The sequence below is a fragment of the Pyxicephalus adspersus genome, chromosome 3 (assembly GCF_032062135.1).
Source record: "Pyxicephalus adspersus chromosome 3, UCB_Pads_2.0, whole genome shotgun sequence".
NCBI lineage: Eukaryota > Metazoa > Chordata > Amphibia > Anura > Pyxicephalidae > Pyxicephalus > Pyxicephalus adspersus.
Window position 1 is genome coordinate 153837208 of NC_092860.1, and position 15486 is coordinate 153852693.

General features: G+C 39.3%; 1 pseudogene; it reads left to right on the plus strand.

Moving 5' to 3' along the window:
- The first annotated feature begins 4526 nt into the window (after window positions 1-4526).
- On the plus strand, window positions 4527-14906 carry LOC140327557 (vomeronasal type-2 receptor 26-like; annotated as a pseudogene).
- The last annotated feature ends 580 nt before the right edge of the window (window positions 14907-15486 follow it).

The following is a 15486-nucleotide window of genomic DNA, read 5'->3' on the forward strand; positions in this document are numbered from 1 at the left end:
TACAAAGCTTATTCTAGGCTATTAAAAGAAATTTCCCTATACCTATAATTATGATAAACTTATTTGATTTCTTAACTGTAAAAATAAATTCTGTGCTCTTCTCCAACAGACAGTGACATCTGCCAAAAATGTTCTGATGACCAGTGGCCAGATGAGAGGAAAGTGAAATGTATTGCCAAAACATACGAATATCTGTCCTATGAAATGGATGTCATAACTCAGGCATTTTGTATTATCTCTCTATTATGCTTTGCTGTAACTGTATAATACTTTACAATGACATGTTTCATTCTATTCTGGGACACTCCAATTGTGAAAGCCAATAACCGGACTGTAAGCTTCATCCTCCTGACCTCCATCTTGCTGAGCTTCCTCTGTGTCTTCTTGTTCCTCGGTCGTCCTGTGGATATAACCTGCAAGCTGAAACAAATATCATTTGGGATCTTGTTCTCCATCGCTGTCTCTTCTATTCTGGCTAAGACTATCTCAGTCTGCATTGCCTTCAAAGCCTCCAAACCTGGCAGTGTATGGAGGAAGTGGGTAGGAGAGAAGATTTCTAATTCTGTAGTCATAATCAGTTCCTCTATCCAAGTACTGATCTGTGTTATTTGGCTGTCAGTGTCTCCTCCCTACCAAGAGTATGACATGCACTCCTATCCTGGGAAGATCATCATTCAGTGTAATGAAGGGTCAGTTGTTGGGTTCTACTCTATGTTGGGTTATATGGGGTTTCTGGCAGCTGTGAGTTTTGTTCTGGCTTTCATGGTGAGGACATTACCGGACAGTTTTAATGAAGCCAAGTACATCACCTTCAACATGCTGGTGTTCTGCAGTGTGTGGATTGCCATGATCCCGGCCTATCTGAGCACCAGAGGGAAATACATGGTGGCCGAGGAGGTATTCTCCATACTGACCTCCAGTGTTGGGTTATTGGACTGTATATTCTTCCTTAAATGTTAACTAATTATCATAAAAACTGAGAGAAATACAAGAAAAAGTTATACTTAACAAGATCAGTTTATAATTATTTTTCAGTTTTTACTTTTGTTAATAAAGCATACATTTTTTACTGGCTCTAAAAAAACTGTGAAAAAACATACTATTTAGTCAATGTGATGTAACCAAATCGTTTCTGGGATAACAACAAAGAGAAAAAGAATATTTAATATTCCTACAAACAACTTATGTGCCCCTAGAAAGCTTAAGAGATCTTAGAAGCTGAAAGTATGACCAGTCTCTTGTTGGAACTAATCTCTTTGACGTCCATTTATCCATCAAATATCACAAAGTCAGTGGATACGTAGATGACATATAGTGGTGGTGTGTTCTGGAAATATATTGGTGAATATGTAAGGACTTTTATTATTCCCTGATGTCCTTCATGAAGTTAATCTAACACTCTAGGTTGCAACACTATAACACAAATTCTCCACATTGGCATCCCCCATGTATAGTTATCTCATGTGTACGAGAGCAGAATAAAACCAAAGTGAGATTATCTGTGAACCGTAGAGTTGTCTCAAACTCAGGCTAACGTAGGGTCTAATTTTGTTTCCTGTTAGCCCTTTTTACGTCAGTGGGAGGCATTTATTTTGATGTACATTAACATGATCTGCAGTTTCAGGAGAACCATGACCAGGTGGCAGCCCAGCGAGGATAATAGAACCCAGCATTGCATGTGTAAAGCAGCTATTACAGGCACGCCCGTTTTAGGGTGTAGTATTGTAGCCAATGGCTGATGATCTGTTACCAATGTAAACTTCCTTTCATAAAGAAAATTGATGAAATCTTTTCACTCCCAACACAAATGTTAATGCTTTCTTGTCTACCAGTGAATAACTTCCTTCAATGCTTGATAGCAATCTTGAGACAAATGTCATCGGCCTTTCACTTTTATCCAGAAGAACATAGGATATAACTGCTCCCAGTACATATGGGGATGTATCAGATGCCAATGTAATTGGCCACAAAGGATTGATATGCACAAGATTATCATCTGGTATGACCAGTCTCTTTACTTCTTGAAATGCCTTGTCATATTCTTCAATCTATTCCTGTTTTGTCCCTTCTGTTGTAGGGAGTTTAAAAGCTGTAGAACCAATGTCAGATTTTGGACAAAAGGATTGTAGTCATTCAGAAATCCCGGAAAAGAATCCGAGCTGTAATACATTTTTAGGGTGCTTAGATTTTCTCTGCAGACCATATTCATCATTAACATGTCCACAATGCTGTAAAGAATTGCACACTTTGCATTGTAAGCTGACAGGCTGTAGGCCAAGCCAGAACTTTTTTAGGTCTTCCAAATGCTCTATACCATTCATGCCGATCAGAATGATATCATCTAAGTAACATTGCCTTCATCTTCTGCCTCCCATCCCCTCCACTCACACACAAGGGGACACAGAGGTGACTGTCGTTACCTGTCCAGGAAGCGTTTGGGTCTAAATTCTCACTGAGAAGTTTGTAGTCTTATGGACACCTACAGACACTTTCTTTAAGCTTGCTGTACAGCAGTACATCACAGCAATAACTTCTATTATGGAATTTTAAATACTGAAACTCGTGCTGGGTTTCATGATCTCCTCTATAGTATCCATCAGAAATTCTTAGGGTATAATGCTTTGCAGTGTCCATCTTCTCCACAGCTATAAAATATCTGTCCAGGAAGCTGTTCATTTTATCGATGATCTTTCCTTTGGTGGCCGGGGCAACTGAAGCTTTCTGGTCATCGGCAACAGGCTATTGCAGAACATGGTGCAAATGCAAATGCATGAGTCAAATCCACTGTAGTGGCTGTTCTCATGATTAAGTATTCCTAACTAAGTATAAAATCACAACATTCACTAAGCTAGGTGAATTAACTCTCACAAGGTGACAGCTAAATAGCCAAGTGCAATTAGGAGGCTATTCCTGACTGGACGGTGGGGGAGGTGATACTGAAAAAATCTGGAAGAGCAGCCACTCAGAACTGCCCACATTTGCAGAGGAGAGGTGCCCGTGCCGTCCACCAGCGATGCCCAGAATCTTCTTCTCCTGGAGATGCCGGCCGGCATGTGAACGTTGGGGACGAGAGGCCAGGGCAAGCAGATGCCAGCCGGGGATCTGCTCGAGACTGCGTGGCTGGGAGGCATGACCAGGCTGGGAATTTAAAGTACTAAGTTTTTTTAAATGTACCGCTTTTACATTTAAAAATACTTAGTCTTCATACCACCTGGGAGTTTAAAGTTGTTCTAGGGATATCTAACTTTTACAGAGGGTTTTGTAGTCCAATGGAAGACACATTCTCCAGAACAATAAACAAGTAAGTAGAAGGAACAGGCTCCTTTTAGAAACTTTAATTCAGTTTAATCAAACAACACATTGTACAATCTATATTGGCACTTTTTACATATTTGCAAGTGCAATCCCATCATTTTGTTACCACCATGCCTTATGTGTCTAAGGAATTTGTGGAAAAAAGATTAGGAAAAGGGCAAGAAGCCCACAGGGGAACATGAAGCCAAGGGGGGAGACTAAAGATAACCATAACATTAGGCAGGAGGAGGTTGGGGTCAGAGCCAAAGGTCATACAAGGAAGACTACCACCAGGTGAGATATCCAGAGATGGAGAGAAATCCAGGACAGACTGCACTGCATGTGCAACCATTCCATCTGACTAATAGCAGAGTGCCACTGAAAACCAAACCAACGGCCACAAGCATGTGTGTGTGCACATTCCAGTATTGTACCAGCAGACCAAGGGGTCCAGGCAGCAGAGAACCTAAGCATGTGTCTGCATGGCGTGGGAATAGGGAGTAGGTGCATAAACTCTAACAGCAATACTTAAAATTTACACTAATCAACATGATGGCTTTGAGGGTTTGTTTTGTTCAACTTTGGGTTTAATTGGCCCTTTATCTGCAGTGTCTGATACATCCAGGTCTTCTTGGACTTTTTCTGTCTGGGAACACACACCATCTGCTTACAGCAAACCTCTAATAAGTCCTATGAAGACTGAAGATCCTCCGCTGGCCCAATCCCCAGCTCACCACCTAGCTGCCCTATGTTACTACCCCAGCTCTATCCTGGTTGTATCACTGATCATTCCTCTTTCCTCTGGTGATCTGGCCTGCAGTGACAAGGTCACTGAGCTACTCTGACCCATTGCATAAGTTCAGGAATTGGTCTTTGGTCTAAACAGCTCCTGCAGTTAAAAAAGCCTGGAGGTCCACCATGAAGATGGGCAAACACCACAGTAACCCCCTGGGCAAGGACTACATACGCATATCATTCCAGCCACCCATATTACCTATCACAGATATCTAAAAACAGGTATGCCAATATCTAGTTAAGCCTTTAGCTTGAATCATCCAGAGGATATTGATAATATTATCTGGGTAATTAAAGATTTGATGTTGAAAACTGTTATTATAATAAATCTCCTCAGACATTTCTTCATCACTCAAAATTAATCACCAGTATTGTATATAAACTGCTGGAGATGATCCTCATCCAGTTCAGAGGAAACACATCTATTGGTGACCGACATGGAGGGATTTCTGATCCTCGTTGTTCTTTCTGGGGTTGTATCCATCTTACAAGGACAATCTCGATCTCTATCTACACATCAGATTTTAGATATGTGTCACCTCACCGCCGGGTGGCCTGTGTTTGAATATGAGTATTACCAGAGAGGAGACATCATCATTGGAGGGCTCTTTTCTGTCTACACTTCCACTGAAAAGCTGAAATTGAGCAATGGTGTGTATGATTCATCGTATGTTTGTTCAGGGTAAGTAGATTACCATCATTTTCTTATATATATATATTTATTCTTGTATATTTAGAGACATCCTGATATTACATAGGAGGCTCCAAGTAATAGTTTGGAGATCACAGCGACACTGGTATTAACACTGATACATTGCAGTACTGCGTACCTTTTTACCTGGAACTTGTCTTCACTGTGTAGTATAAAGACGTTTGAGATATTTTGAAGTATAATAAAAAAAAGAAAAGATAATAAAAGTTCCATTACATGTATCCAAGTGTGCACATTTTGCACTTTGAAGATCTTAATAAACCATATTAGACATTGCCCTGTGGCATCCTCCTGTTCTGTACAGACGCCAGCAGAATAGGGAGGTGTTACATTCATGTTTCTTTGCCTTCTTCCCCCACGATCTCCCAGAATCAGTTGTGTTCAATGTGTTGAGAAAGAAATGTGAATTTGACTTAATACCTAATATTAGAGATCTGCCACCTTCCCTTATATACTCTCCCAATGTATTTCAATGTGGGCTGTGTATTAAAATATTTGGGTATGGATTGTTTAGCATAGTCTCCAGCACATACTGCTCAGGTAGGAATATGATTGGAGTGGTGAAGTTTTCATAGAAAAAAAAGTGATTACATTACAATCAGGGAGATCGGGGGAAGGAGGGAATCACCCCACATGTGGCTTTGCATGGGTGTTATCTATTTATTTTTTTTTTTTTTACAAGCCACATAACTTAGAGAAGTACATAATAGGACTACATCACTCCCTTTGAACTCAGACTGTGATTTTCCTTCTTTTTGTATTTCATATGTGATATAACAAGAGGACCAGTAGGCAAGTGTAGGACTATGGACCAGTCACCATCATTGTTGATCATTTTTGCACTAAAGCAAGCATAGCGATTAGGTGGATAATGAGGTTGCTCTGTATCCCAACCTACATACTGTCTGCATGAAGTTTTAATTTGCTTTGTGTGTTGGTCTTTGCAAGAGATTATTTGTGGGAGAGAAAAGAGTGAAGCAGCAAGAACCAATCCTGGATGTAAAGGAGAAAATAGGAGGCGCTCTGAGAAGTGTGAAAAGAGACAGTGGTGAGGAGTGGGAGACGGAGAGACGGTGGTAGAACAAAGAAAAAGTTGGGGCAGTAGCAACCATCCATGGCCAAGAGTGGAGAGAGAAGAAGTAACAGGAACAAATTGTTGCCAGAAAATTTAAATGATGAGGAGTGGAGGTAATGGAAGCACACTTAGGATGTGATTGAGGAAAGGGGTAACAATGGGAGCAAATTATGGCCATGGTAGACAATATGTTCAGTGGAAGAAAGAGAAATCAGGGACTGGACTTAATGGTAGGCAGGAAAACAGCCTAACCAAAGGGAAGAATCCACCATGGCTGACATCAAATGTAACCAAGAAAAAGTATAAAAAAATACCAGCTGTGAATTATAAATATGACACATATACAAAATAACAACAAAATGTATAACTTTCAACAACCTTTTTTTTAAAATTCATGCAAAATCCATCAAACGTTAGATTAAATGGTACCCTTTCTAAATCTTTCACAGACTAGATATAATAGAATATGAATTCCTGATGGCATTTTTCTTTGCAATTGATGAGATTAACAAGAATCCAGATCTCCTTCCCAACATTACTCTGGGCTATCACTTGTTTGACACATGTGGGTATAACATCAAAGCAATAGATTCTGTCCTAAGGATACTTTCTGGTTTTAGAAATAATGCTCCAAACTACTCCTGTATGGAAGGGCCTGAGGTCGCTGGTTTTGTGGGCGATACCTTATTTCTACCAACCCTTGCTGTTGCTGAGCTTCTGAATGTTTACCAGTACCCGCAGGTATATTGTCTCCTGATTTATCAATAGAGGTATGAGTATGTAATGTATGGAACCTGGGGGTGCCTAGGAAATACTATTTATTGGAGAGATATGTACCATAACTCTAAGCAGTGGCTGTAAAAAAAAATAAAAAATTGAATTTATGATATTGCACTATGGAACTTCCACTTCTGACTAAAGATGACAGTGTCAACCAGATATACTAAGACATACCTTTGGTGATGATGTAGCCACTTATTTAAAGTCTGCTGTAGCTAGCATGCTTTGCAACCTAAAAAGCATTTTTGAAAGAATATTGGAGATGACCATCAGGTGTGGGAAAGATAGTTTCCTTCTTAACCATCATGAATATAGGATGTCAGCTATTGTCTTTTTGTAAGGTCTAGGATGGTAACGTAGTGAAATGGAACTATTCCCCCAATAATTCATGCATTCATCATACCATCTGTCCAAAAACTTTGTTATCATATAGCATTTATGGAACATGTGCATGTGTATACAAGTGTGACCCTTTCTACATAGGCAGGACTTGGAATTAGGGGAATTATTGTAGTCTTCACAATCCTGGAAGAAACTTCTGGGTCTTTAGCGTGTTTATCTTGCCACTTTGATAGTGTTGCTTGTATGTACCCTAACACTCTGACCTCACCCTGTCCACAATTACAACTTCTTCTAGCTTCTTGCTTTGACTTCAGCCTGTCTTTGACATTTGCCAGTTGCCTGCCAGGACCTTTAAGCTGTCTATCACCACATATGCCAACTACCTGCTCTGATCTCTGTCAGCTCTGAACTTGTCCTGCTGGCAGTTCTGCATTAAAGCCTCCAGTTCCAGTTCCAGTGTGCCCCTGAATGGGCGAGCAACCTGGTGTCATCCTGCAGCAAAGACAGCCACTTAGATAACTGGCCCATCACCACCTGTGGGATGCTCTGATAAAGACTGATTGTCACCAAGACTCTCTGACCCGGTAATTCAATGTCACCTGCAAGGAAGCTAATCTTCTTTGAATCTTTGAAATTCTTTCAGACCTACCCATAAACAAGAGACAAATGTTCAGTTGATTTTAAAAAAAAAAGGTGAACATAGAAATAGACTGATTGACACTCTTGGAAACAAGTAAACATTTGCATTGTCATGTCAATTACAATATTTTTAAAGTGGTGATGAGACATGCTCAGGGGTAGTTGGTAGACAGCTGGAGGTTGGAGGAAAAAAGGGATCAAGAAGAATAAGACTTGACTTCCTATAAAAAGCTATAAATAACCATCATTGACATGCACCTTAAAAGTCAGTGAAATTCAACATAGGGCAAAATTGTCAGCGGCATATTGCTCTCTCGGCTCACCTACACTCAATTATCTTTAGGTATTACCTTGGGACTGAAGAGTTGACCATCCATTAGAAAGTGAAAATGAGGTTTTAGGATTATATTTAAGGTATACATAAATATTTGGAGCACATTTTAGAGGTTGAATGAAGGCTTCAGGACTAGAGTAGGGTGTTGGGGGGTGTGGTATCGAACATGCCTTTGGGGTTATGCACTTGTAAGATTTAGGGGCTGGGCATGTTGATTAGGTGTTTGTTTAGGGAATCAGTTAGGTGTAGGTGTTTTGAGGAGGTGTGAAGCTGTTAGGTAGGAAAAGGTAAGGGAAATAAGAAGGATGATTTAAAGTAAGCAATAATTGCTGGGTATTGACACTTGCTTTCAATAATAAAATTCTCCTGTCAAAACAGTAATCAACCTTCAACATAGGATTTGTGCATTTTGTTGTTAGAAAAGGTCAAGAAAAGGAGCACTGCATATAATCTTGGCCACTCTGCATATTCCATTTATGGTGCCCTACATTATATGGTTCAGCTGTCCTGGAAATAATTCAGAGATTTGGAAGTGGCATGTGTGTGGAACCAGGGCTCATATAAATATTGTCAATCCATCAAAATTTTTTTTTATCTCTAAACCCTAAAATACCATTTGCTCTTTAAATACCTGACAAAAAACAGATAAAAAGACAATGACATGGGCCTCTTGTTATGTTGTCTTTCTACAGATCAGCCATCGTGTCACTGACCCTCTCCTGAGTGACAGACAAAAGTTCCCATACTTTTACCGCACCGTACAGAGTAGCCAGGTTTGGTATGAGATGGTGGTGAAGTTCCTGAGAATTTTTGGTTGGAATTGGGTTGGAATCATCACATCAAGTGATGGCACCGGAGAAACAGAACTACAGCTGCTAAGAAAAGAGATGACCAGACATGGGATCTGTATAGAATTTGTTATCTACCTGACAAATAACGTGCACATTAACAGGCAGAGAATGATCAAGAAATCAACCACTGATGTTGTCGTAGTATGTGGACATTTTCAATCTGAATATCTATTTTTTTTGGCAGAATCAAAAGTTCTCAGACTAAACATGACAATAATCCTTAATGAATCATGGAATATCATTTCATATCCAAATATCAGCCTAAGAGAAGCATGTAACTGCAGCATAATGCCAGTCCACTTTCCCCACTACATTCCTGGATTAGATGATTATATGGATAAAACACATACATCCAAACGCCCAACTGATCCATTGCTGGAAGATATCTGCCTCACAAAGTATCACCGTCTTTCTTCGAATTATACTAAAAATAAGATATTCCAATCAGCTGGTCTTTTCTCCAACGTCACCTGCACTGGGAAAGAATGGATTGTGCATCGCTTTAGTAAAAAGCATGACCCAAAGTTTTATTTCATTTACACTGCAGTATATGCGCTGGCTCACGCATTACATAATATGAAACCCAGTAGAAATACATTTGGAAAGTATGGATTAAGACAAAAAGTAAGTTTATTTCCTGATATATGTATCACTTTTCCTAAATGTTGCGTCTACAATGGATTTTTGTTATAAGTAGAGACTGGTAATGATACAAAGACAAACTCTCTTCTCTGATTGGTCATCAACATCACTAAAAGGTTACACTCTTCATAACTGGCATACATGTTGGATCTTCAATTGATTCTTGTTAGAGCAGATAACATTTATTATGTCTCTTTCCTTAGTTGGAGATGCAGAAAACTTAGCTCTAGACTTAGCTGGATATGTGCTGCCAGGGGAGACAGGTGAGTTCCTTTCAGATCCAGTGAAAGCACTGCGACTGTGCTTTCTGAGAAACTTAAGGCCATCCGTATTAACTACCTGTGCCAAAAAGAAAACCAAGGACCATCTCAATTATTATTATTATTATTAAACAGGATATTATTATTAAACATCTCAATGCTTAGATTTAGGCATATTCTCCTGCATTTTGTTCTGATATCTTCAGGGGCCTTAAAATTGTACAGTGCCATGTGCCGGAACAAAGAGCAACTTACAGTTATAGGAAATATAGGTCTCATTGAGCATGGGATAGACAATAGGGTCAGCAACCTAAACTCTCTATAACAATAGGTTTCAGTGTTCTAGCATCTGGATTCAACCCTTCCTACTTTCATCTCTATTCTGAGGAATCCCCCTATTGTAGATAAAAAGACCAGCATATGCTTGATCTTGTCTTGGGCTAAGGTCCTCCAGCGTAGTTGCTGTTTCATGTATGGTTTCTTAGCGGTCTTAAAGGACACACTGACAACATTTGGGCAAATCTGTTTATTGAAATTTTTATATAGTAAAAGGTACAGAACAGGAAATGAAGGGAACAAACAATCAAAGGGAAGATGAAACCATAACAGTGCAGTTACAAATATTATCACAATAGTATGAAGGTCCAAATGTCAGTAAGGCAGGCCAACAGAGAACATCAGATATCTCCCATCCATAATGCACCAAGAGAAGATTATAATTTACAGCAAATAAGTAAACTCAATATTTGCATTGAAAAGAAAGCCATAGAAATGGAGATATGTATGAGTGAGCTATTGCACCACCATATATGTGAAGAACCCACCTGTCACACATTAGATTTTCTTGTCTAAAATCAAAGTCCTAGTCTAGTAAATAGGACAGGTAAGAAACCTATAGACCTATAGGCAATAGAATAGGATGACATACTAAGAGCTGAACTGAACTTTCAATCCAGGACAAAGAATGCAAGCACCAGGGGGAGAGTTGTTTCCCAATGATAATTAATTGTTTAGTCTCTTAATTATGGAGCCAGTCCACCAATCTTAAGCGTAAAGCAGCCTGATGGTACAAGGTAAAACTGGGTAAATCAGTTCCCCAGCAACATTTGGTTATCCAATCTGTGTAAGTCCCGATATATTTTAGAGAAAATGGGAGGAAAGTTATGAATTTTGTGAGTTGACTTTATTGTTTTTAAGTGACCCAATATATTAAACTCATGCCATATAAATGGTATTGAGGCATGTGGAGAAGTAATGTAAAGTAGGAGACCATCTTCAAGTAGGAGATCATCTGCAAGTAACCCTATCAAACTCCTTCACAGCATCCACCAACAGATACCTAGCTTCCTTAGGTTGAAATCCATATTAAATGAAAGCTCTGTGTATTGCAACTTTAAGGGCTTCCCATTCAGTGGGCAGAAATAGTTTCCAAGACTGCTTATGAAGATGAGCTGAATCCTTAATTCTCCATGTCCACATCCTTTCTTAAAAAAAGGAGATGATAAAAGATACTGTGACTCAGGAATGTTTCAAACAGGGGGAAGAATCAATAGATAAAGAGGGCTGCTGTAAGACCCAGGACCAGCACCAATGCTTGCCAGACATCAGACCCTTCAGGCCCAAAGATAATGCAATACCAAGATTCCAGCAGAAGCAAGTCCAGAATACTGAGCCCAAGGTCATACATGGGTAATCAGTCCACCAGACATGGTATCCAAGTGAAAAGACAACAGTAGAGTCAAGGTCACAGGTACAAGGTTGGTTCAGAAGTCTAATCCAAGGGTCAGGAACAGGTAAGCAACATTAAATCTAACAAAATAACACAGCAGCAAGTCAATTCCCTAACTGGGAGCAGAGAAGTCCAATCAGCCAATTACACTGTCGGACTGAGACCAGAAACTACTATTCTCTTTAGCCTCAGCACAACTTCAAATCCCCTTCAGCTGGACACAGTCCCAGAGAAGGTGATGCCAAGAGACCATTCACAGTCAAAGGGAAACCAGAGATGCCCCAGACTGCAGAGCAGAGGACTGACAGCTATTTGCATGATCCCTGCTGCCACTACAAGCAACACAGACGAAAAGAATAAGCAGTGTGCATTGAACTGTGGTGGCTTACTGCAAGGGATTGCTGCCAGATAATTGTGCTCTAACAGCTGCCATGTCAAGGTACAATGATCTGCAAATATATAATTGACATGGAAGTAAGAACAGTGTATGTGTGAGAAAAAGGTAAAAAACCCTCCAGGTATTGACAAAATATAGTTCTTGTAGTCTGTACTTGAAGAAGCTAAGTTTGCGAAATGAGAGAGGAGATTGACCTGAAGAGTCTGGGGTCTAATACAAGATTAAAATTACTCTAATACAAGATTAAAATTATTGCCTACTACAAGAGTACCCTCAGCAAATTTCCTCAAGCAAAATTAGTAATGAGTTGGGATTGGGTTATAATTAGAAAAGTGTAAAGGAGCAACAGATTCCACTCCATATATCAATTTTGACTAATACAATGTGATCCTGCAGATAAATCTCATAATAAAACTAATTGAAATAGGGGAGTTTTATGAAATGCTATGAAAACTTCTTTTGTTTTGGATTCCAGACATTAGCTATGTATGAGGAATAATACCATGTACTGCATTCTGGCATATGGGAGGTCTTCAAGACGCATCTCCTGGAGCATATACACAAGTAACTACACCCATGCTTTGTGAAAATAATAGAATACTTGAGAGTGTTTGGAAGGGCTATTAGGTTCCTTCATGTTCAGGGTCCGAACCCTATAGGGTAAAAGTAGCAGAAGTGGGGCCAGCCATGTCAAACAGGAGGGCACAGTCAAGAGGGTTAGACAGAAAGGGGGACAAAACATATGACACTATTTAAAAGCTGCACATAAGAATAAAGAAACAGTGCCAGCCAGTATAACACTGACTAATTACAATATAAGAGGCTGAAATGGTGTTTTACTGAGCTCTAGATACATATTGGAAATGTAGATGTTTGGCCACCAGTCATTCCATTGGTAAAAGCACAAAGCAGATGTATTTAAAAAATAAGACATATTTTTAAAGCCAGGTGATCAGAGGAAAACAAATCCAAAAGGGTAAATTAGTCATTTCCCACTGTGAAGCAGTTGCACGTAGAATATTTCTGTTGTAATAAACATATTTTCTTTTCTTGGCAAGCTGCATAGATTTGTCCAAACAGTTTACTACTTGAGCACCTCCAGGGAGGAGGTCTTCTTTAATGAGCGAGGAGAATTACCTATTGAAACGTATTTAGAAAACCTGATCTATTATGATTTACTGGGAACAAATAAAATCAAGACAGAATACTTGGCAAGCAGTTTGACAATAGCAAAACACAAGCAAGAAGATTTTCTAGTACAGCTCCAATGGAAAAGGGGCAAAGTAAGAGTTTCTTATGTTTATCTTTAATGCAATTTGGTTAAATACAAGTAACTCACTAAAAGATTGTGTCCTGCACCACAGAAAATAAAACAAAATATTCCAATAGAAGTACATTTTTAACACTAAATATTTACAAACCTTGACTTAGGAAGACTGTAGAGCTCCCTCCTTATGTTAGTACAAAGGCCAATGGAAGGCCAGTTACAGTACAGATGTGACTTATGATTTACAGGCTACCATACATACTGTGTAAAACTCTGGTAAATAAAAAGATGCAGATTTTGTTTACTTGGACCCCCACCCCCCCCATTATCACCCAGCTTTACGTAATAAGTGTCTATACTGATCAGTAGTGGGGTTGTGGAGGAGATGCAACAACTTTCTACTTTATGGCTGTCCAACTCTTTGTTGGCCAGGATCCATGCATATTTGTATTATTTCTAAAAGTTTGAAAGAGTTAGAAAATAAACTGTACATAATACAACAATTTCTTGTAAGACCCTGAATGACTAGTGTAGGACTGGAGTTGTAAAATGACTTCAGTGCACTTTGGAAACTAAAGGTTATTTGCAGTTAACATAACAGTAATCAGATTCTTTCAGGTTCCCCAAGCTCAGTGCAATAAGCCATGTCCTCCAGGATACAGGAAAAGTCCAACTGAAGGAATCCATGCCTGCTGCTATCGCTGTGTGCCATGTTCTGTTGGGACATTCTCCAATGTTACAGGTATTGAATACTAACATGTATTTATAAAAAAAACTGATGCTCAATGGAAGTTATTTAATTGGACTCTATTGCTTTTCCATTGGAATGGGTTAATTAAAACCTGTAAAAATATGCAACATATGCTGTTCTTCTCTCGTAGACAGTGACATCTGCCATGAATGTCCTGATGACCAGCAGCCGGATGAAAGACGAGTAATCTGTATCCCAAAATCATATGAATATCTATCCTATGATACAAATATCATAGCTCAGGCTTTATTTAATATATCTCTGTTATGTTCTGTTGTAACTCTCTTTATATTGACATTGTTTATTTTACTCCGGGACACTCCAGTTGTAAAGGCCAATAACCGGACTGTGAGTTTCATCCTCCTGACCTCCATCTTGCTGAGCTTCCTCTGTGTCTTCTTGTTCATCGGTCGTCCTGTGGATATAACCTGCATGCTCAGACAAATATCATTTGGGATTTTCTTCTGCATCGCTGTCTCTTCTGTTCTGGCCAAGACTATCACAGTCTGCATCGCCTTCAAAGCTTCCAAACCTGGCAGTGTATGGAGGAAGTGGGTGGGAGAGAAGATTTCTTATTCTGTTGTCCTAATCAGTCCCTCTGTCCAAGTTCTGATCTGTGTTATTTGGTTGTCAGTGTCTCCTCCCTACCAAGAGTATGACATGCACTCCTATCCTGGGAAGATCATCATTCAGTGTAATGAAGGATAAGTTGTTGGGTTCTACTCTGTGTTGGGTTATATGGGGTTTCTGGCAGCTGTGAGTTTTGTTCTGGCTTTCTTGGTGAGAACATTACCGGACAGTTTTAATGAGGCCAAGTACATTACCTTCAGCATGCTGGTGTTCTGCAGTGTGTGGATTGCCATGATCCCGGCCTATCTGAGCACCAGAGGGAAATACATGGTGGCTGTGGAGGTATTCGCTATTTTGGCCTCCAGTGCTGGATTGTTAAGCTGCATATTTTTTCCTAAATGTTACATAATTATTATAAAACCCGAGAGAAATTCCATAAAATATATTATGGATAAAGTAAAATCATAAAATTCTTTTGAAAATTTATGTACATTAAAGTTAAGTAGTTAGAAGTCAGTTAGGTTGAAAAAAGACATCAAAATCATTCACCAGGGAAAGCTGTGTGACTATTAAAACATAAGTTGTATATTTAGAATGCCCAAAAAAGTGTACTTGACCAGACTTGAAACATTTCCAAGACATTTCTTAAACAGTGCTAAAATGTCTGCTACTGATCAACTTCAGAGAGATCCCTGGAGCCTAGAAGAGATGGTTAACAGGTGTAAAGACAGCCAATATTGCAAGGGGTTTGTTCCCGTCATTGTGCAGCAAAGATCAGCCAATGCTTGAAATGTTTATAAATTATCACCACAGTTTTAAAAAAAAGAACAATCAATATCTACTTGATACTTTGCTTCTATTTTTTTCAGTAATAGATTAATTCATATTTTTCACTCTATACACAAAAAAGAGGGGAAAAAATGTCTGTGCGTCTTATGGAGCATATATTACCTTCAGCGTTCAGAAGTTACAGATGAACTACATGTGCATGTGTGAAGGCCAGTGTCCTATAAGATAATCTGACTTTACAAATCCGTACTACCAGCTG